General features: G+C 32.2%; 1 protein-coding gene across 3 annotated transcripts in view; it reads right to left on the bottom strand.

The window, feature by feature from the left end:
- Positions 1 to 24,588, bottom strand: part of LOC118205150 (neurocalcin homolog) — a 173,256-nt gene that overhangs the window by 75,029 nt on the left and 73,639 nt on the right. The window contains exon 1 of one of the 3 annotated variants that reach the window (XM_085813230.1): positions 10,041 to 10,351. The exons of 1 other annotated variant lie outside the window; for it this stretch is intronic. The gene's annotated coding sequence lies outside the window, so the exon portion shown is untranslated. Of the gene's footprint in view, positions 1 to 9,836; positions 9,912 to 10,040; positions 10,352 to 24,588 lie in introns of those variants that run through there. One more of the 3 variants, XM_085813231.1, reaches the window with a different exon arrangement.

Here is a 24,588-nt window from a genome sequence, read left to right as displayed (position 1 = left end):
TTACCTTATGTCTGCATAACCTGCATGTATTCCATTCGTCTTCCTACTACCGATAGGAAAAATTACAGTTACGTGAGAGATTTGGAATACTAAAGTTCATATGAATGTTGACAGAGTCGTAGCTAGGGTTTTCAGCGCCCAGGGACAACTGAAGATTTCGTGCCCCCTACTGCTTGCCAAGGATGGAAAACATTTAATTCTAAAATGTCGTAACATCAGTTTGGCGCCCCTTGGATTCTGCGCCGGGGAACAGATGCCCCCTCTTGCCCCCCTCTAGCTACGCCCCTGAATGTTGACTAAAAAGAGAACAAATCAGGCATTCTGTCATAATTGACTAATACTCTGAATAATAAAATTTTAAGAAAACATCAGTTTCATTCACGTGAATAAAATAAAATATATTTTCCAAAAAAAAAAAAAAATTATCCAGGAAATCTATCACAAGTGTCAACATAGATGATCTACAAATATATTTTTAAGTATTTAAATATTTCATAAAATGAAGATAAACCAAGAAAGTATCGAGAATTCATAGGCATATACCAACAGCAAAGATAAAATAGTTTCCAATAGCAAAGAGAAAAGAGTTTCAAAATGTGTAAAAGACTACCGAGAGCACACTCTCAAAACGTTTGCGAAAAAAAGATGACATCACAAATACAAAAATTTTACGGAACATAACATTAGTTAAAAATTTTCGTTCGAAATTTTAGTTCTGATATAGGAAAAATACACGTTAAATAATTAAATGTGGGTATTCGTGTAAATGTTTGTAAAAAAAAACAAATATATAAATTTTTAGGAAAATTTTGCATGTTTTCTATTTTGGTAATGATACTGGTAAGTTAGGAACATTTTCTGTACTGAACATATGTGTCTACGAAATTCTTTGGAAAAAGCGGAAAGCAAATAATCATTTCGATACTTCACTAGAAATCAAGTGTTATAGTTGAACAACGATTTAAAAATTAACCAAGAGCACAACGAAGTACATATATAAATTATTTTGCTAATCGGTTATGAACTTTTAAGTAGAATATATCCAGAATCTTCAAAATTAGTAATGAAACGTTCAATTTAACACTTGAAATTTTACTAAAGAAGTCTCTGTAATAGTAAAATGTTGGTTAAAATTGTGCTAACAGAAGGAAAAAATATGCTTTTTTTTAAAATATTCGCATGATATGTGATAAAAATGAAAGCATGGCCCCGGTTCAGCAATGTAATACAAGGTTTTAAGTAAAAAAGTTTTTAAACTGAGTTTTTTTGTCAAGTACGAAAATTAGCAATATATTAGCAGTGGACTAGGAAAAAAATTTTCAAAGATAATACTGTGGTATGAAAATTAATCAAAAAGTATAACATTTTTCTTCGCAATAAGTTATGAATGTTTTCGTTTCAGCAGAATGAAGTCAGAAAGTACAAATTTGGTACAGAAACAAGCGCTGATTTTCTTATGAATGTGAGATATTTTCTTAGATATGTTTCTAATGAAATTAGTATATAAGCTTCTTTTAAGAAAGAAATAAGACTTTATGAGAAAAATCTATGACAATGCAATTTTTGGTGACTTCGAGAAAATATTCAAAGTCTGTATGATCTGTGTTAAAAGTCTCCATTATCTACTACATTCGAATACATCAGTGCTAGAGAAAATTTATCTATTCCTGTAGTACACAAAGGAAAAAAAAAAAAAAAAAAATCCATTTCTTTTCTTAATTTCTGATTCAGTGTGGTAGTGTTGTTGAAATTAAATCTTCCAAACGTGTAAAAAATTATTAAATCATACAATATAACTATTTAATAAAAATTTGTTAGCAAATCTTTATAAGGACTTGTAAAAGATATATAAGAAAATATTTGAAAATTCAATGATTTGCAGAGGCCGTAATATTCAAAGTGTTCAAAAGATTATCGATAAGGTACTTCACAAAAAACGGTTTATGAAAACACGAACACATCACAGCCATCCGTAAATAACTTTCGTCCAAACTAAAATTTTTTACTCCAAATTTATTTTGGATGCAGGAAAAGAAACATTAAAGGATTCAAAATGAAGATACTCATGTAAACTTTCCGAAATGAAATGTACAATATTTCATGAAATATTCACTTAACTTCTAACTCGTTTGTAATTTTGTTAAATCATATGTAATGAGCGTACGTGAGATACGAAATGCATTCATATGCGAAAAAAATAACAAACATTTAACTATCTGGCAATGAATCAAATTACATTGGAAATGAAAAGTATAAAAATATATCTGTATGGAAAATCTTGATGACAATTTCTGAGTGTGTCTTTTTCGAATAAAAATTGTTAAAGGCTCCTAGGTCAGTAATAAACCACTAAATTCGGTCAATTTTCATCAAAAACGCCGTAAGATGTTCTCAGTACTGGTAAAATATTACTTAAATTCTTTCGCTTCGAGACTTCCCTCAGACATTGGCAAGACTAACGGCTGTCAAGCCAATACAAGATAACTATGTGTTTAATAGGTTACTTCAAAGCTATGAAAGAAATAACGTTTGGGGAAAAAAATATGGACATTTTCAAGAAAAATATTTTCTTATGTTCCTTCGGTATTATAATTGTAAACAAAATGCAAAAATTAAGTATATACGTAGATAAATCTTATGAATAACGGTAAATTAACATGAAATGTTTCCTTAACGTCATGTAAATGGAAAACAGTGATCGTAATATATTTGAAAAAATAGTTCATATACAGTGCATTAAAACTTTGTTACAGATCTATGAATTCATGGAAATCAGCAAAAAAAAGTCATTTATCACGTTTGCTTGCTTACAGTATATTCTCTTGTCGTTTTAATCTTTTTGCTTTTGAGTTGCAGTATTTCTGAATTTGAAGCTTTGAAACACAAAATCACTCTAATTTATCAACTTGTGCCTAAATGTAGAGTACAGTCAACCAAAGGAAAGATTTTAGCATAAGTAAATGTACTACAGACAGAATAAAATTAAAAATTCACCATTATTTTTCATGCTCTGTTTATGAAACTAGTCCTGACTTATCCCATTCGGAACATTTTCAGAACAAATATTCATTTCTTGTTCATGTTTTTGCATACTCAGATAATAATTTTGTTGAAAATATGGGATTTTCTTACTCCATTTTATATTTCACTATTAAAGTCTGGCTTGGGAAAATTGTTTTCCTTGGAAATGGCATGCTTGTCCTATATATCTGCGACTGTTCTAATAGTGTGAATAAAATTCCTAGTTATACAGGAATTATATTGAATGTTTCCTTAATGTGAAATGCAAAATGTAACCCATGTGCAAAAATAGAGCAAGTTTATCTTAAAAACTTCTCCACGAATACATCTTTTTCTCGGTCCTTACATGCTTGTCTGTATTTATCACTCAAGTTCATTGTGCACCTTTCTTTTATCTAATTTGTGAAGTATTCCTGTTTGAATACTAACATTTGAATTTGTTTAATTGATTTTAAATTACATGTATATTTTGATCAATGCGTGGGAAAATGTGAAACTGTGGCATCGAGTGGTTCTAAGCATTCCATACTGCATCTTTTCTTAAGAATACAGCCCGTTAAAGAGAAATGTGTTTCGTACTTTGTGAAAATTTTTACTTTTTATGTGTCATGCTCATGATAAATAAAAACATGTGCGCAGGATTGTATGGCTCCAATGTTCAATTAAAATAATGCTTTTTTGAAAGTGTGCTTTCTTATGACATATTAAATTGCGTTAAAATTTTTAAAGTTGGTGACTATAGTAGATTATATGGAGTTTCTGTCATTATTACCTATTATGTATAATTATTTAAGTGCAGTTTTATTTACTATCTATGAGAAGTTAAATGTCAAATAAAGCTGTAAGAGTTAAGCAATGTCAGTTTGAAATGTCTATCTTAAAATGACTGTGTTAGATCTTTTACGTATATTACTATGTTGGATCACTGTTTGGAACTCTACTCAATATTTCCTGTAATGTATCATAACTATGTAGGAGTTATTTGTCAAGTATGATAAATTAAATTTCGTTCTCAAAAGGGTGAAGAGTTCAGTAATTTTGCTGAATAAATTTATGAGAATGTAAAATATGGGTATCTTTCAGTTAAGTTACAATGAATACGTTAAAAATATTCCAAGTTAACAAATTTTTATATTCCAAGTTGGGAGAAAGGCGATAAAGTTTCATTTCCATGGCTGAATATTAATTCCCTGTGTATTATAAACTTTAAGTTTTCCTTCACAAAATGTGATTATAATTCAAATTTAAAATAATACGTTACAATGTGGATATTCTTCTCTGTAGTTAAAATATAATTCAATCTTCTGTACCTTGTTAAGAGAGTAAGGTTGTGATAAGTTCAAATAGAGTAGTGTTTATAAAGTTCTGCGGTAAATGGTGGAATCATATTAAGAATCCGAGTGACGTTTTCATATGAAGGAAAAATCTAGATTCAGTGTATGTTTGGTGATTTAAGTAGGATGTGTGCAAGAAAATACAAGATATTTTTGTAAGATATTTCAAAGAGTTAGCAAAATTTGTGTCAGTAGTATAAATGAATCTTACTGAATAAAAGGGAGTGTTCTGAAAATATATATATGTATAAATGTCTTTAGAGTAAAATAAGAAGATATGAAGTACTATTGGTACGTATCTAAACTTAACTGGGTAGAAATGCCCTATGCATTGGTTTGAGTGGACTTCATACCATGAAAATTTATTGCTCCTTATAAGATTTGTATAAAGTCAGTAGGTCTTGAAATAACGAAATTTGTATAAGACTTTATTTAATTTTTTTGGGGGAAAGGAATCAGAAATACAGCATGAATTTGTTTTAGAAGTTAAATATAAGGGTAAATGTGTAAATGGAAAGTGTAAAAATTACATTTGTCAGACATAGTTTGGTGAATCATTTGAATAAAAGCAAGACGTGTAAAAGAAAATCAGCGAAGTTTCGTATAGTTGGCCAAAAAGTTAATACAGTCATTAATAGTTAGTACAATACATTAGAAGGAAAAATTCTGAGTATCTCCAACTTAGTAGTAAAAAAGTAAGAAATGTAGTATTCCAGTTAAACTATATATAGTTAAACTATATAGAATGAACATTGTGTATATTGGTTTAAAGTTACAGAAAATATTATCTAGTGAAGTTATATGCATGTAAATTCCAACTTAAAATTACAAAGACGGAGAAATGTAGGTAAGTTTAGTTTTGAAGAAATGGAAGTGTAACATGATGTTGTATTTAAAACAAGGGGAAAAAGTTAAGGGTAAAATAAAAATGTAACAAAAAAAATTTAAAGGAAAGGGGAAAAAAAATAAAATTTACTTTTGCATAATATACATGTAATTAAGTAAAATGCATAAGGAAAAAACAAAAAACTGCATTTGTGTAAACAAAAAACTCAAAAAAAAATTAAACTTATGAAACTAAATATTACTTTTGTAAAAAAATAAAGTTTAAAATGTAGTAACACCTTTTTTAAAAATAAAAAGAGGAAAGGAAAAATTAAATTTGTAAAAATAGATATTACTTTTGTAAAAAAAAAGTTTAAACAAAAAAAAAAAAAAACCTTTTTAAAGTAAAAAAGTTAAATGTAAATAAAAAAATAAAATAAAAATACAAAAAATAAATTTGAAAAAATATAAAAATATAAAAAATTAAATATAACAAAATTAAATATAAAAAATTGAAGTAAAAATACAAAAAGGAATAAATTTTAAGAAAAAAAAAAAGAAAAAAAAACTTTGGAAGATAAAAAGTAAAAAGGAAATTTAAATTCACTTTTGTGGAAGTAAGCGTCAATTTGCAAAGTTAAAAATAAAATTTATGTTTGGGAAATGGGAAAAAAATGAAATAAAAAATTAATAAATTAACTAACAACTTAAAAAATAGTAAGAATGAGATGAAAAATGAAAACAATTAAAAATATCTTAATCATAAAAATATTAAACTGTGGGAAAATCTTACATTTAAAACAGCGATGAATAACAAATGTGTGTTGTAATGTAACAAATGTGTAAAAACAAATGTGTGACGCGGTTTTCATGTCAAAGCGCATGCGCAGACTTTCAGCCTTATGACATCAATGGTGCAAAAACGTCAAAGGGACAAATAGAGTTTCAAATAACAAGTCTGATATGTCGACCGGGTAGCCATGTGGTAACGTTCAAGTCTATCAAATTCCATAATACTTAATTAAAGTTAATAATTAAAATAATGACGTACTAAATAATTAAAATGCTTATTAAAAAGAGTAAATGATTAAAAATTAATGACGTATTAAATAATTAATCACGTGTTAAATAATTAAAAATAATAAATTAAAAGTGATGTCATGCCAAACATGTGGCTCCAGAGCTCGTTGCCACAAAAAATAAAAACTTAGAAAACATAAAATCGTTGCCACAGAATAAAAACGAAAGTTTGATGATGTCATTCCATCACGTGATACAAGATGACGCTGGTGTCGTCACGGTTCCAGACCCCTCTGGATACTGCCCACGCCCCCTTTTCTATGACGTCACTTCCGCCGCACGAGTACCTCGAGTTACTACTGACAATCATTAGCCTTAAGGAGTATGAAGCTTCCAGTCTACGAAAAATCTGTACTGGCTCTTGTTCATTGCCGAATCAAAGAAATTCTCCATTACCATGAATGAATGGACCAGCATCGGTACCCGGAGATTCCTGAATATAAATCTGCATATTGCCTGGCAAAAAAAGCATCAGTCTTGGACTGGTAAGAATTTTTGGAAGTTGCGATGTAAAAAAAAAATGCAAGAACGCATAGAAGAGCCCCTCGAATCTTTTGTTCTACCATTTAAGCAGGATATTGTATCCACTACTGGGGATGGAGTAAGTGTAATGATCAAGTTCGGAAAAGAATCACCTGCTTTTTATCAAACATGTCTTACGCATGCCTTGCATTTGGCTGTTACAAAAGCTTTTTATAAAGAAAAATCAGGAAGAGAAGAAAATATAGACGAAAGTTCAGGAGAGACTGATAATTTTGATGATGTTGATAATGGTTTGAGTATTAATGAAACTGAATTACAGAATGACTCGTTCAAAGAAAACATAAATATTGTGAAACAACTTGCAATTTTTTTCAAAGATTCTGTTGTGCGTTCAGATTTGTTCAAGTCTAAATGTAGAAGAAAATTTCAGATAGAGACAAATCTCTCTGGGTTGTAAAACCAGATGGAATTCAATGGTGAAAATGCTTGAAACATTTGTAAAATTGTATGACGTTACAAAGGATGTACTCATTGAACTTGGATCTGAACCTCTTTTAACAAATTTAAACCTGGAATTGATAAAATTGATAGTCTTGGCGTTAAAACCAAATGAAGTGGCACTTAACGCTATGGTTGAAAAACAAGCCACTTTACGAACAGCATATTTTTCTATCAACTTTATACGAGAGAAGTTAACTGAACAAGAACCTGAAATAAGTAGTTATCTTTCTGAAAATATAGATTTTTACATCAATAGCAGGATCAACAAAAACATCATAGATTTGATGAATTCACTAAACAACTTAAATAAAACGCCATCAAAAGCTTCTATAGAACTAGCAGCTGCTTTGATGAAGAATTTATTTCCGTCACCAAATTCATCAAATGAAAAATCAAGCAGTGAGGCAGAAACAACTACCAAAGTTGGTGCTTCTCTTGAAGAACAACTTAGAGTACTATTAGAAGCTCCAACCAGCAAACTACCGGAAGGGGACGCTTTAAAAAATTAAGTTAAGAATTTACTTTGTTAAAAAGTAATGGTGAATTGACTGTAAATTTAAAGCGGTTAGTTGAAGCTATTTACAGTATAAAACCAACGTTGATTGATTCTGAGAGGGCATTTTCTGTGGCCAACACTTTTTGCGCCAAAATTAGGCCGAAGCTATCAGATAAATCCCTTTATGCACTGGTGTTTTTAAAATATTTTTTCATTAATATAAATGCATAAATAAATGTATAAGTAAAGAAAAAGTTTCTTTTAAATTTCTAAAAAATATTATTTTAATTATAAGTCTTTTGATAAAGTAAGTATGTCAACTTCAAATGCTCGAAAGCCCGAAAAAACAATCAAGCTCGAACTTAACCGAGCTTTACCAAAACCTAATCGTTGTCCAAAGAAGATTAGAACATATTATAATAAAGATAATCTATAGGAATTCTTGCAGTCAACTCTTGATTAACTACGATAATACAGAATACAAAGTCCACGGTTAACTCAAAATCTTGGGTAATTCGAGAGCTGTTATGGGAATAAAAAAAAGGGGCGAGAAGAAAAGGTACGAATTATAACTGGGCAAAAAAACATAATTAACAATCTGCTTTATTTTCAAACAGTTTACTGTCCAAAATAATTTCCGTTGGTTATGAAAATTCGATGTTTATATACTTATGAAATTACTAACAGTTTCAATTCAAACTTATATCTAATAATACTCATCTGTACTGCTGTTACCTCATGCGCTTTTCTTTTCGTTTTTATACTTTTCATAAACAATTTTTATCATGCTGATGGCCGGTTAATCCAGCAACCTGGTTGACTAAGAAAAACTTCGAAATTTTTTAACAAGTCTGGCTTTAGGCGAACTCCGGGTAAGAAATCTCTTACTTAACTAATCGCATCAAAAATACTAATCCCAGCCACTTCTAACTTCCAGGATATTATAAAGAACAAAATTTACACTAATGTAACTTAAATTCTGTGACAAAATCAATCTATATGTGAAACGTTATTTATACAGTTTATTGTAGTTAAGAAAAATTTATCATTTTTCGAATAATTAATTCTTATTTTCTTAATCTGCAAGATTTTTTATTTCATTTTTTATTCGATTTGAACTATGGCTGATATATCGATAATTTGAACAATAGGAAAAGTCCTGTCTAGGTAAAACCTGCGGTAAGAGAGACCATTTCTACGAACTTACCATAGAAATAGATCCTATTAATCTGGAATTCATTCAATATTATCATTATCGTAATATGTAATCTTCTTTGGACAGCGATGACAGACTTGATATTTATTTTTACAGTTATACGTCACAATTAACTTTCTTTTCTTACATAAAAGTACGGCTAAATCGTAGAGAAATTGACAAAATTGGGGAGAAACAATTCGACATTTTATAGCTAAATTACGTTAGAATACATAGTTAGCGGTTAATAGCACTTTGTATAAATCTATTTTACCACGCACATAACCCAAAGAGGCAATTTTATGCTGCACACGGATTTTGTGATGTTCTTTCATTTTAATCTTGTTTAACATCCGATTTTTCTCACAACATATTTCTCCTAACTGGCAAGATTTTTATAAATTATTTTCGGAGTCAAGAAATTAACATGAAATGAAATAAATTCCATAATCTTTATCTCACAGAAATTATTAGAAAAATGCTTTCTGAAACAATTACATCCCCCTTAATGTTTCTTGCAATAATTATTCATAAACTCTTCTTTTCTTTCATGACGCGGAATGGCATTTATTTTAGAGGGAAAAAATCCCACTCCTAAAGATAACTTTAAGCTTAAGGTGAAGTTTTGACAAAAGTTAGATAATTTCACATTGTTATGAATTAACTATACGTACAACTCCTCACACTATCTACCTCAATTATCGTCTTTCATATGTATCCTTTCTGATAAGAATGGTAGTTGCAAAATACAGACTTTATTGCGCACACAGAAGTGAAAATTAGATATCATCAGTAGATTACATAAAGCCCATCGAGACAGTTTTTTAAGTGACTATAAGAAAGTACTCTTTTCATATTTAATACACTAAATAATTAATACTATAATTTAAATGGCACTTACCGTAGGCGCAAATAGCATTCTTTAATTATGTTTTCGGTCATTAGAGCGACGTAAACAAATTAATGAATGACAAAACCAATATCCGGCAAGAACTGCCGGCGGATGTGTATATGTAGTCACACTCGACACACACATAAATAAAAAAATATATATAAATAAATAAAATAATAAAGCAAGATTTGATAACGACCGTTTTGCACTTACTCTGCCAGGAGTTGCTGAACGACGGCTTAATGTGGACATACAGGAAACTTCACCGGCCTATCAAAGTGGAGGGAACGACGCTCAGCGGAACACTACTTGCGCTAAACTGAACAGTGGCCCTCACATCGTCCAGAACACATGAAACAAACACCGGAATAGTTTATAATAGTTAGGTTAGGGTAAAGGTATTCGAGTGAGATTTCCCGCGACGGCCAGGAGCTGGAGAGGAACCCTGGCAGCATCGATCGCTGGCAGAGAGCACGAAGGAGCGGCACTGCGGCAGCCGAGAGCCCGGCCGTAATGCGGGAGTGGGCGCTGGGGGGGGACAAATGCGTGGCGCGGGTCGGGACATGGCAGAGGGATGACATCGGCGGCATCTTCAAAAATGGAAAAAGCCGTGATTGCGGAAAATGGACCGAATGGTGGAGGTGACAAAACGGAAGGGATCAATCGATTGGATGTTGAAATGGGGACGCTCCACTGCTTCGTAAATAAAACAAGTAGAGAGTACAGACGATCAGAAATTAAGCATCGCCGAGGCTACACTTGGAGAATTTTTTCTCTTCTTCGGTGATTCGATGAATCAACAGTAGTAACATCGGACTATCAAGTCTACTCTTATTCTTTTAATAAAGCGGCCCCCTAACAGAAGAAAAAATTTGTTAAGACACAGATATATAAAATTCTGAACTACTTACACTGTATGAATAATTAATGACAAAATTCTGAACTACTTACACTGTATCAATAATTAATGATAAAATTCTGAACTACTTAAACTGTATCAATAATTAATCATATAAGACCCGCAAAAAGAGGGAATCGTGAATTTATTAGCATAAATTTAGGTATTTTGCATAATGAAACTCGAAAGGCATACGAAACGAACGTGCGCCAAGGTATATATTGGCGAGAGAAAGTAAAGCTCGTGTGCAATGCAGTATATTTGATTTTCACCCTAGCTACTTGTACCTGGGCAAAGGTCTAATCCAGCAGTACTTTCTTCTCTTTCAGGTACGATGGCAAAGTATATTCCTGTTTATTTTTCTTATTGCATAATATAGGTAAGCCTGATGATATTTAGTACTGATGATGATACTATGTAAGTTATTCTTTTGAATGCTTCAATTTTAATGTCCTTGAACATTATTACTTTTTGTTATGCTTAAGTTAAGCAGAATTATCCTATTTTATTAAAGATTTCGTAGTTAATCTTTTGACTTATGATTCTTTAATTCTGTGCTTGAGGAAACGTACTCATTACGCCTTCAGGGCTAATGCACAACCAACAAAAGATTACGAGACTGAGAAATTGAAATTTTGTAATGTTGTAAGATTCCAGGGGCATAAAGTGTTAAAACTCTTTGCAGCCCAAAAAAAAAAAAAAAAAAAAAAAAAAAAAAAAAAAAAAAAAACTAATTACAAAGTTTATAAGAATAATTGTAACAAGTAATAATGTCTATTCTAAAAGAATCAATTTGTATAGAAAAATTAACAGATGAAAATTATTCAGTGTGGAAATTTAAAATAAAACAACTTCTAATAAAAGAAGGTTTAGATAATGTTGTATTCGAAGAAAAACCGGAAACTGATACTGATATTTGGTTAAAGAATGATCGTAAAGCTAAAGCTTTAATATGTCTAAACATTTTGGATTCGCAAATTATCCATGTATTGCATAGTAAATCTGCGAAAGAAGTTTGGCAGAAGTTGAAATGTGTCCATGAACGTGTAAATTTAACAAATAAGTTATTTCTTCTTAGAAAACTATATTCCATTAAATATAATGAAAGTTCTAAAATGCAGGAACATATCAAAGGAGTACTAGAGTTGGCTGAAAAGCTGCGTAGTATAGGTGAAGAAATTAAAGAAAATAACTTAATAGCAATACTACTATGTTCTTTACCAAATTCATACAACGCCTTAATAACTGCAATAGAAAGTAAATCGGAAGCTGAATTGTCGCTAGAATATGTTAAAAACAAATTAATAGATGAGTATTGTAGACGTGTGGAAACTAAGAAAGTTCAAAAGTAGGATTCAGTTGCTTTAAAATGTAAAAGCGAAAATAAACCAAATTATGTTACACAATTTTGTACTTATTGTAAGAGAAATAACCATACGATAAATGACTGTTTTCATTTAAAACGCAACGCTAGAACTTCCCCGAATACAGATGTAAATAATAGTAAAGTAAGAAATTATTCTCAAAATTATAAAAGTAATGCATGCCAAATAGCAAATACGCAAAGTGTAGAAAACATAACAAAACTTAAAGAAAATAAGTATCTTAAAAGTATTGAAACTAAAAATTCGCAGATTCAGTTTAATCAAGTTCTAAAAGTGGAAAATAAACATGAAAACACGCAAATGCAAGAATGGGTTATCGACTCAGGAGCCTCCACTCATATGACGAGTGATAAGGATTTTTTCTCTCAGTTAAATGACTCTAATAAACAAATAGTAACTGTAGCCAATGGTGCTAAATTAAATTCTTATGGTATTGGTGAAGGTTATTTTAAAGTTCAAACCTTAAAGGGTCAGGTTACACAAATAAAATTGGAAAATGTATTGTATGTACCAGGTTTAGATAGTAATTTACTTTCTGTTCAATCTGTTACCAATAAAGGTTGCATTGTTACATTTGATAGTAATAAGTGTTACATAAAGCGTAACAATATACTCGTAGCCGATGGCAACGCTCAGCAAGGTTTATATAAATTGATCGTAAACCCAATTGATGAGAAAGCATACTTAGTTAATGTTTCATGTTCAAATACGAACTGTATACTCAAATGGCATCAAAGATTAGGCCACAGAAATATAGATGCCATAAAAACACTTGAGAAAAATGCTTTGGCAGACGGCATTAAACTTGGCAAATGCACTCATAGTGTGGAATGTTCTACTTGTGTAAAAGCTAAACTAACTGAAACACCTTATCCCAAAACTAGTTTTAGATCTAAAACTCCACTGGATTTAGTGCACACAGATGTGTGTGGGCCAATTGAAGTCAACAGCTTAGGAGGGAAAAGATATTTCGTAACTTTCATTGATGACTATTCGCGTTATACTCAAATTTATTTTATTACTTCAAAAGATGAAGTATTCGACAAACTTAAACAGTATGTTGCATCGACAACAAATAAATTTAGAAAGAAAATAAAGGTTCTCAGATCCGACAACGGTACAGAATACTGTAACGAAAGTACTGAAAATTATTTAAAGAAACTCGGCATTTTTCACCAAACTTCGGTTCCTTATTGTCCGGCACAGAACGGCGTCGCAGAAAGGAAAAATCGCTCTTTAATAGAAATGACAAAAGCTATGCTAATAAACTCTAAATTACCGAAAGGATTCTGGGCTGAAGCAGCAGCTACTGCTGCATATCTTCAAAATAGGTTACCAACTAAAGCCACAGATAGAACAAACACCATATGAATTGTGGAATGGTAGAAAACCAAACTTAAGTCACTTACGAGTATTTGGCTGTACAGCATTTTATTATGTGAACAAACAAAAACGGCGTAAATTCGACAATAGAGCCGAAGAAGGAATATTCGTAGGATACGATTTACGAAGTAAGGGATACAGGATTTATGTAGGTGGAAGAAAAATAATAGTAAGTAGAACTGTTAAATTTTCAGAAAACGCGTCTTTACCTGACAAACTTGCAGAAAATAATGCTGAAGATTTAGAATTAATTCACTTCAATAACTCGCAAGATGATGAAGAAAATAATGAAGAAACATCTCTTGGCGATGATTTTACAGAAGATTCAAAAAGTTCCGAAGAGTTAATTAAATGTGAAGAAAATGTAGAAAGAAGGGTTTCTAGCAGATCAACCAAAGGGGTCCCACCGGAAAGATTCTCTTATAAAGCAGAAGACGAAGAATCAATCTTACTTAAAATTAAAGATCCAGAAAGCTTTGAAGAAATTCTAAACTTACCAAAACGTGAACAAGCTTGGATCAAGGCTATGCAAGAAGAAATACATTTTCTAAAAGAAAATGAAATCTATAAACTTACAGAATTACCACCAGGAAAACATGCAGTAGGCAGCAAATGGGTGTTTAAGACAAAATATGATGAAACTGGTAAAAATATAAAATACAAAGCACGCTTAGTAGCCAAAGGATTTACTCAAAAATACGGCAGTGATTATGATGAAACTTTTCCACCAGTAGTGAAACACACTACGATAAGAGTTTTCTTAGCATGGGCAGCGTATAATAATGCCAAGGTACATCAACTAGATGTTAAAACAGCTTTTTTGTACGGCAACTTAAATGAAGAAATATATATGGAACAACCAGAAGGATTCGTGGTTCCGGAAGAAAGACATAAAGTTTGTAAATTACAGAAGTCGATTTATGGTCTCAAACAAGCAGCTAGGTGCTGGAATGCAGAAATTGAAAATACACTGAAGAATCTGGGGTTCAGTCAAAGCAAAGCAGATCCGTGTCTTTTCACAAAAGTGGTTCGTGATAAAAGAATTAATTTAATAGTGTATGTTGATGACATCCTAATAAGTTCTACAGAAGGACTAATTCTTCAAACAATTAATGATTTAAAGAAACGTTACCAAATAACGCATCTTGGTGAAGCTAAATATTTCTTAGGCATGGGAATAAATCGCAAGGAAGATGGAAGTTATCTCTTATCACAGAAAAATAAAATAAATCAACTTGTCAAGCAATTTCAACTTGAAGAAGCGAAACACGCTAGCACACCAATGGAAACGAACTATTATAAAATAAACAAGGAAGAAAATCTCCTAACTTCAAATGATAAATTTCGCCAAGCTATTGGAAGTCTTTTGTATATATCGTCTATCACAAGACCAGATATCACAGCTTCAACTCACATACTCAGCAGAAGGTGTAATAATCCACGTCAAAAGGACTGGAATGCTGTTAAAAGAATCATTAGATACTTAAACACGACAAAGAACCTATCCTTACAAATTTCGTCGAGTGAAGAACCTAATATTAGTTTATTCAGATGCTGATTGGGGACAAGATATTGAAGATAGAAAATCTACATCAGGAAGTGTTATTTTATTAGGAAGGAACTGTATTTCATGGTTTTCAAGAAAGCAAACTTGTGTTTCTTTATCCTCAGCAGAAGCTGAATATGTTGCACTATCGCAAGCTACGCAAGAACTATTATGGCTATTAAAATTAACAGAAGATTTCAATCTACCCCAAACTCTACCGATAAAGGTATTTGAAGATAATCGGTCTACTATAAGACTTGTAGAATCTGAAAAATTCAGTTCACGCACAAAACATATTGATACAAAAGTTCATCATATACGCGACATGAATAACAAAGGAATAGTAAAACTTTCTTATCTTTCAACAGAGCAAATGGTTGCTGATATTATGACTAAACCAATTCCTAAAGCTAAATTTCAGTTTTGCAGGAATGAACTACAATTGGTATGAGTTTCATTAGCAAAACAGGGGCAATGTTAGCATAAATTTAGGTATTTTGCATAATGAAACTCGAAAGGCATACGAAACGAACGTGCGCCAAGGTATATATTGGCGAGAGAAAATAAAGCTCGTGTGCAATGTAGTATATTTGATTTTCACCCTAGCTACTTGTACCTGGCCAAAGGTCTAATCCAGCAGTACTTTCTTCTCTTTCAGGTACGATGGCAAAGTATATTCCTGTTTATTTTTCTTATTGCATAATATAGGTAAGCCTGATGATATTTAGTACTGATGATGATACTATGTAAGTTATTCTTTTGAATGCTTCAATTTTAATGTCCTTGAACATTATTACTTTTTGTTATGCTTAAGTTAAGCAGAATTATCCTATTTTATTAAAGATTTCGTAGTTAATCTTTTGACTTATGATTCTTTAATTCTGTGCTTGAGGAAACATACTCATTACGCCTTCAGGGCTAATGCACAACCAACAATTCACATACCAATACGTTGTATGGCTTTATGAAAAATCTACACGAGTACCTATCTTCGCTAATTAATATTTAAAGATTTTCACTTATACGGAAGGAAAAGCAAAGAAACAAACACTGCTTTCAACGTTTATTTTAGAAAGCTCTTTAATTATATAGAAAATGCTTGCAGGATGTTTCTAGGGCCAACAAAAAATAACACAAGGCCGCCTGACACATGCTGAAAATTTACCTAGCATTGGTATTTCCTCTGTTTAATGAATACCCTAGCTTCCCTTAATCCGGTGACAATTAAATCCACTAAATCCAATTAAATGGGGAAAAAGCGAATTTTTTTAACTCTAATCTGTGCATTCAAGAGATGTTCCAAATAACAAGCTCCCCTCAGTTATCAATAAGAAACTGCATATACTACAGAACGAATGGATTACTTTATTATGACAAAGAATATAAGATTATCTGCTTAAACGGAGGCATATTTTTCTTCTTGAGGGAAGGGTTTCTAATCATGTTACAGATAGGGAGAAAACAAAAAAGAACATGCAGCCTGCCCGTTCGCCGGAATTTGAACCAATCAAAAGCTTCAAATCGAAAAATAAAATTACATATATTGTCAAATACAAGTTACATATTAAATCTAAGTAGGTGGATTTTAATTTTTGTATTCTTTCACCTTGAAACTGAGATCACTGGATACTGGTAGTCAGACAGAGTTCGAATCCTGCAAGTGAACTGATTGTATGGGTGTTTTTATAAGTCTTCCCTGCGTACAGTGAATATTAGCCAGTTTCCCATAGCAAGTCCTTTATGAACGCATCTCTTTCCATCTGCTGATTGCCCTCGTAAGTATTGCCGTATTCGATTAAACACCTAATTGCCACTTTGTCACTCTCGATTGTGTAATCCTAAACAGCAGTCCAAATGTAATATCAACTTGCCATAAATCTAAGGTTACCTACCATACGTCTTTATTTTTTTCGAACTTGTTCTCGTTTTCAAAGATTAAAAAAACGCTCGGGAGGTATTTCCAAAATCAGAATACGAAAACAGAACTGGCGAATTTCAATTTTTAAAAAATGAAACAGAAGATGTAATTCAAGAGATATGATATAAAAGACTGAAAGAAGGAAATAAGCACTTAAGAAATGTTACCTAAAATCTCTGCAATGTTCACTCGGAATATTTTAGATATATGGATTGCACCTTCTTGTTTTAAACCGTGAAAACTTAGAAAAATATCTCATCTCAAATACAGAAACTGAATTATCCGTTGAATACGTGAATGGCAATGGAAATTTATATCAGCAAGCGTTTTAACCACTTCTGCAGTCTAAAAAATTCAGAACTAGTAAAAATTAATTACATATTTACGAACTGAGTCCGCATCAATTCACTGAAAAAACGAGCTTACTAACTTTGAAGAGAAACAAGGTCCCCCCGAGCTCCTCAAAATCACAAACATTTGTCATTCCTACTCACAATACGAGTCTACAAAAACTACTCTCTTAAATTCAAATGCCGTTATCTAAGACACAGGTACAGGTAGAAGCTAGGCCAGCACCTCCGTAGTACCACAGGTAATTGAAGTATTGTTGAACCTAGCTAACTGTTAAACTTTCCACCCCAATTTTGAGGGAGAACACCCCGAGGGGTGGTCCGAGGTTCTCCCGCCCCTCTTTTTTTTACCATCAACCACTTGAGAGGACTTTCTGAGATAAATGAGTTCTGGCATTAATAGTGTACACAAATCAGAATGAGAAAAGACTGTCCTTGAAAAGTTCAACAACTGATGCTTCCAAAAGCAGAAATGTTAGAATAAATGTCTTTTCTAAGGCGGATGGTGTAATAAGCAAGTCTTTGGAGATCCTGTCCATCAGCATTGCGTAGATAAATGAATTGGAATATAAAAATGAAATGAAATAAAAAATAATAAATAAAAAATGAAATAAATAATAAAAAATAAAATAAATAATGAAAAATAAAAAATAAAAATATATAAATTAAATAAAATAAATAAGACAAATATGGTATAGTAACATTATGGAGATGAATAAGCTTTAGATATGACAAATATCCAGTCCGAGTCTTTGGGTATGTATAAGAACGTCTTTGATTTTGGCCCTAAGGTGTCTGTTCTTTATTGCATATTTCTTAAATAGTATTAGATTGTTGTTAAGCTTGATCAGATGTTTGCTGTCTGTCAGATTACAGTCAAAAATGTAATGATCAGGGTCACCCTATTCGCCACATATGCAGAGATACGTGGGGCACATGCCTCTGTCATGGAAGTAGGTGGGGAAAGGACCGTGCCCTGTGATATACTGATTCAGAACATGGTGACATAGCCCAACTTACAAACTGGAAGCTCGAGACAAAATCTGCTATGCACGGCCGTTCGCATATACGCAAACAATACATTTCTAGAATAAGCACTTAACTGGATAGTGACTGACCACGTAACATTCACAGAATTTAAGACAATAATAGAACTTAGGTAGATATCGGGCAGCAGAATTAAAAACCGGCAGAGATCGCACTGGTCGGCAAAATGTGCTCTGCCCCCCCCCGACAGTGTCTAAAGTGTGATCCTGGCCAACATCAATACAACGTCAATGAATGCATGTCGCCTAGCCGGTATAGTGACTAGTAACGCTGACTTCGTACCACGATGGGCCAGGGTTTGAATCAGGCATGGATGTCTGTAAGCGTATATTGTTTAATGGGCAAGGGGACACTCGAAATACGCGGCAAGCCGAAAGCCTCGAGACGGTGATGGTATGGGAAGAGGGATAGGAGAACTTCGGTCCACCTCGCAGGGGTGTTCTTCCTTAAAGTGGGGCAAAACCTGCACAGTTAGTGCGGTGGGACTATGCGTCTACGACCAATTGTGAATTTCCGGTGTCTTACCCATTTCTACCTGTGTCTGCATCTGTCAATCAATGCACTATTACTGGTACAGTGCGACTCCATAGCCAGAATGTGTTTAAAAATGACATGCAAGAATCTTAGTCGTCCAGAGAAAAATTACATTTACCGCACACAAGTCTCCTTTTGTTTATTATATTTTCCGTTTCTAAACTTTGTAAGTGGAGATTACATCATTTTTTAAGGCTGGTGGTTCGTAGGTATACTGAAGGTCCATATTTGGGACTTCGTGTTGTAGATGTTTCGCAGGCCCATTACTATTTTATGAAACCATTAAGCATTACGATTCTGTTTCTGTAATCAGAGATTGCTTTTAATAAATAATCTGACGCACTGCAGGTGAAGAAAGTACCTAAAAATGTTTACGTCAAATGTTTTCAGTCCGCGCTTACAGATATATATTTGAAAAACATTTAATATACCATTGCTGCAAGGGTAAGGGGCGCAAGACAAAATGAAGAAAGCAAAGAGTCTAAAAAAAAAGTTTGCAAGCTGTACATACAATTGCATACATATAAAAAGACCAAGTACTACTTTATTACCATTGAAAATATACAGTTAAACTACGTTCGGCTATATAAGAGGATGGAGAAGAACACTGTAAAAAAACAGTTGTTCTTTACAGGCAAAAGTTTCGTAAAGTTACAGAAATCAAAAAGTTACACAAGAATTTCCTGTAATGCGAACAGTTTCAAAGCGATCTGTGGCGACTACAGATGAATTGCCTGTAGCATTACAGATAATGTTTCAGAAACCGCGCGGAAGAATCACGTGACTGACTGGTGATCAGCTAATAAGGAGAAAAGTGTTTAAAAGCTAATCGTAGAAAAAAACATGGCTGAATTCCTGTTGGTTGTATAACGGAGGTAAGTAAGAAAAATTTTACAATTACTGTTTGAAATATTTTTTGTTCATTTTATGCAGATTATTCTTATGCACTTTGCACTGGTATATGTGTTGAGTAAGTATTTTAACGTTTAAGCTTTGCTATTAATTAATATCAGTGTTCGTAATGTCTAATGAGTTGAAAGAGTACAAAATATTTATTCCAAATGCAGATCTAATAGTAGTATTTTGTCATTGTGCATGCAATATATTACGCCTTAAATTGACCGTATTATTTATAACTAATTATTCCAAAATTTAATCACTATTGTGGTATTTAATTGAAACAGTAAAAATTAATCATTGTTAGCGTTCGTTTGCAATCGTCTGACCAAAGAACCTTTGACATCTTTTTCCCGGCAGGCGTTGCGAGAAAGATTTATGTAAACATTTAGAATTCTGAATGGTAATGTAGTATATATTTTTTGCTTATTAGCTTTAGTTTATTCTTTTTCTACGGTTACCTGATTAATTATACTTGGTTTATAACTACTAATATGTATTATACTAACATATTTATGTACGAGATATGTTATGAATTAAAATTACAAAAACTTGAACAACACGGCCTTGCGAGAATCTCGTTTATTCTTTAGTGTAATAATAATATTTTTTCAGTGGTATTAATTTCTTACTATGATGATTACTTTCTTACTATGTTATAATTCCAAAATGAAGTAATTATTTGATTAAAAATGTGTCGCATCATACTTTTCGTAATGTTTTGTTTTACTAATTAGATGCAACTTAATTATTCCATATATTTTAATATACCATTATCAACAGGCGAAAGATGGAAATGATCTAAAATATTTTTTCTAAAAATTCGTTAAACTAGTTATAAACGAAAACTCAAATTTTGTACATTTTTTCCCAAAATATCATTTCATTAATATTTTATAAATTACAAAATTTATTTTATTGTGTACATAACTACCGTTGCATACTTACAAGTTTTTAAACATTTAATGTATAATTTATACTTATGTTTATTTTATTTCGCCCAGTTTTAATACAGTTTTGAAGTATGATCGTCTTGTTACTAGGATAGCATAAATCTGCTGATAGAAGTTTAATACATTTCCTGACGAATGTTTCTCCTATTCACGTAGTATAAGGGCCCACCAGTGGACGAACGGTAAAGTCGCTTAACACTGGTAGTTCGGTCCGAGGTTCGAATCCCGTTAACTCACAATATCTGTATTAAAAATTACTAATTATTAAACATTAAATTAATAATTATTAAAAATTAAGTAAATCTTAAACACTTATTTCCTCGAAAAAATTCGAGAAAGGATTAAGCATGATTTAAATCGCAATAATAAATGGAGGCGTTATCTTTGTTGTTGTGAAGCTACGTTTCTCTAGATTGCCAACAAATTCACTACTCTGCTGTTTCAAATGTAAAGAAGCAATGGCCGCCATCAAAAAAATTATTAGGCTTAGCGGCACTTAAACAACTTTTAAATTGTTGATAATTCTAAAAGTATTCCATACAGATTTACTAAAGGCATAAAAACCTTAACCGGAAGATAAGAACAACATAATTCAATCATTTTTGAAGCAAAAAATGTACAATTTACAAACATATAAGAGTAAAGAAACTGAGATCACTGAGCCGGGTAACAGAGTGGATATATATATAAATATATTTATATACGTTTGGTGCGGCCGATTGCAACCAAAATACTAGCTGCACATCTACATGTTATAGCAGTCCTACATACAAAATTTCAACGTTCTGAGGTTACTCGTTTTTGAGTTATGCGAGATACGTACATACGTTCGTACAGACGCCACGAAAAATTCTCTGCAGAATTCATTTTAAAGCAGTTTTATAATTTTTTTGGAGGAAAAGAGTCTTTTATTCTGTCCTTACGCTCAGATATCATGCAAAAACATCGTTAAATTGCATTCGGTAGCGGTCAAAATGGATATTTTCGTTGAAATATGCTGCCTGAATCTTTTCGCGATTACAATACTTCCGTTTTACTTCGTACAAGGAAGTAAAAATATTCATGAATGAACTGGTGGTAACTATCATAATATTATTTAAAAGATACCTACATTCCAATAAGAATGCTTAGTAATATTAACATACTTTGAGTTTCACCCTTATTATTGTTCACTGCTACCCCCTAGACCTCAAAACATTTAATGCATCTGGAACTGCAATTTGTGTCGTCCTCTACAACATGCAAGTTATCACCGTTCAGTTTGTACTACCACGAGCAATGATCTTCAGAATTACCGTATTGCGTTGCATATTCCACCCCACCCAGCTTTAGAACCAGACTCTGAAAATTTAAAAAATATTTGCATAATTTCCCCCTTTTTAATGCATTCAGAAAATGAACATTCCAAGATTTTAAAATGAATTTATCGACATAATGATTGTTTTCGTCATACTAACAAATGCAAACGTTTGCACACTAAAAACCCCGTTGAACCTTTCTCTTCTAACTGTTGAATATTATGTCAGCATAATACAAAAAATGATCTATGATAGTGAAAGCAAATACCAACTGCCATTCACTGTGCAATTTTGTCATATCAGCTACATATTCACCTTCTATAATTATTAATATATGATCTGAGGCCTAAGGAGTTGCAAGAACAACAATGAGAATGAGAGAAATTGAAATTATAGAGAAGTAGAAATGAGAACTTATTAGATGTTGCAGTTATGTGTATTCTTATTGAAATATACATTTCTTTTAAAGAAGTAATATTGTGATACAGTCAAAAGTCGTTAATCCGGACTCGTCGGGAATTCGGCGATTCCGGGTTATCGATTTTTCCGGATTATAGATCATCAGTTTAAATCTGGTAAGATGGCATGCAGAAATTACAAAATTAAAAATATGAAACCGTAATTTATGAAATAAAGAACAATTATGATCTAAAGGGTAAGAATTGTAAGAATTGGAGGCTCCCTTCAGCTCACCTGGACTCAAGTGTCCCCATAGCTCAAAAGAAGGGGCCCCGTATCTCCACAAACGAGGGCAGCCAGTAACCCAGCCACCCCCAAACAACAAACAAAAATACTAAATCAAAACTAAATAAGCACATCTAACACAATATTACAAACTAAAAAACAAACAAAAAAAATCCATAAACACAAATTCACAACATAGAACACCACAGATATCCAAAACCCATACAAACACAAAATTCAATTTTAACAGAGGATTCCTACCAGCGCCCTATTTTCATTCATAAACTTCATTAGAGCAATAGAATATGATTTAAAAACTTTAAAATTAATGACACTTACATTAAATTCAGTAATGTTAAAAATCTGTCTAATAGGGTCTGTTAAACTACAATCAACCACGAAATGCCTAGCATCACCATCAACCTGACAACTATTACATAATTTATTTTCCTGCAGTTTAAATCGGTTGAAATAGAACGGAAACCTACCATGTCCAGTTAAAACCTGATTAACATCAATGTTGTTCATACATTTCATTTTATTTGTGATTTTAATTAGTTCCATAAATCCTTTGTTTTTAGGTGAAGAGAACCACTGTATTTTCCATTTGTTAACGTAATATTTTTTCATTCTTCGAATTGCAATTCTCTTCGAACCTGTTACTTCAATATCCATTGCACTGACATTTGAGACCGCCTGCTTGGCCAGGCTGTCGGCCCTCTCATTACCAATAAAGCCTACATGGGCTTTAACCCAATGTAACTTAATATTTAAATATGAACTCAAAGTTTCTAAATGACTCTTAATTTCGACAATTAATGGATTGAAATTGTCTGGGCGGGAGAGCGCATGGAGAAGTGACAGGCAGTCAGTGTAAATATTTACAGACGTGGGTATAAACAAGGTATTTTTAATCCATAATAAGGCTTGTTTGAATTCACTTTCTGTTTGAATTTCCAGGCATTCACTTTCTGCCTGGAAAACTGAATTATATATATTCAACTTAAACATTCTATAATCCACCTCAGTGCCATAGTAAAAAACAACAAAAGCAGCTCCTACGCTTCCTCCGACCCCAGAACCATCTGTATAAATATCAAACACATCAACAGTTGGATTACATTTATCAAAAACAAAACCAATTCTATTGGAAAGATGTATTAAATGAATATTAAATTTTTCAAAAACATTCTTTGTAATTAAATAATCTTCATACATTTTCAATTCCATTCGTTCAGTTCTAAATAAATATTTCTCATAAAAAAATTCGTATAAAATTGAGAGAGGAGGCAGCCCAGCCAACACAAAGACGGCCTTGGTAGGCACCGTTCTAAAACATCGGGTTAAAGCTAAACCCCAAGCTCTCTGAATACTGTCTAACTTCATCCGTAATCTAACCAGTTCCCCTGCCCTGGATACCCAGGCTCCAAATCCATACATGATGATTGGAAGCACTACACTTAAGTAAATCTTCTTCAGAATGGAGGATTTCAAGGCTAAAATCTCAGCTGAAAAGGTTCTTGTATAATTTAATAAAATCAGATCAGTTCGTCTTTGTACCAACTTAAAATGTTCTATAAAATTTAATTTGCTATCAATGATAACGCCAAGATATTTCATATTATCTACAAATTTGATTCTTTTGCCTTGATATTTCAAATTTGGTGGTCTAGTCTTTTTACCTCCTCTGGGAAAAAACAATGCACATGTTTTTTCAATATTAAATTGCAATTTTTCTTTCTTTTGCCAATCACTTAGTATTAGAGCAGTTTCATCAAATAATTTTTCCATTTTTTCAAGAGAATCGTGTTTCATAAGAATCATAATATCATCAGCATATGCAATTAATTCCACATTTTGAGGAAACT

This window comes from Stegodyphus dumicola, chromosome 3 (genome assembly GCF_044657685.1).
Source record: "Stegodyphus dumicola isolate Sdum_Otavi_A_Nest chromosome 3, ASM4465768v1".
Taxonomy (NCBI): domain Eukaryota; kingdom Metazoa; phylum Arthropoda; class Arachnida; order Araneae; family Eresidae; genus Stegodyphus; species Stegodyphus dumicola.
Note: the sequence above shows the minus strand (reverse complement) of the source record. Positions and strands in the feature narration are given on the sequence as shown.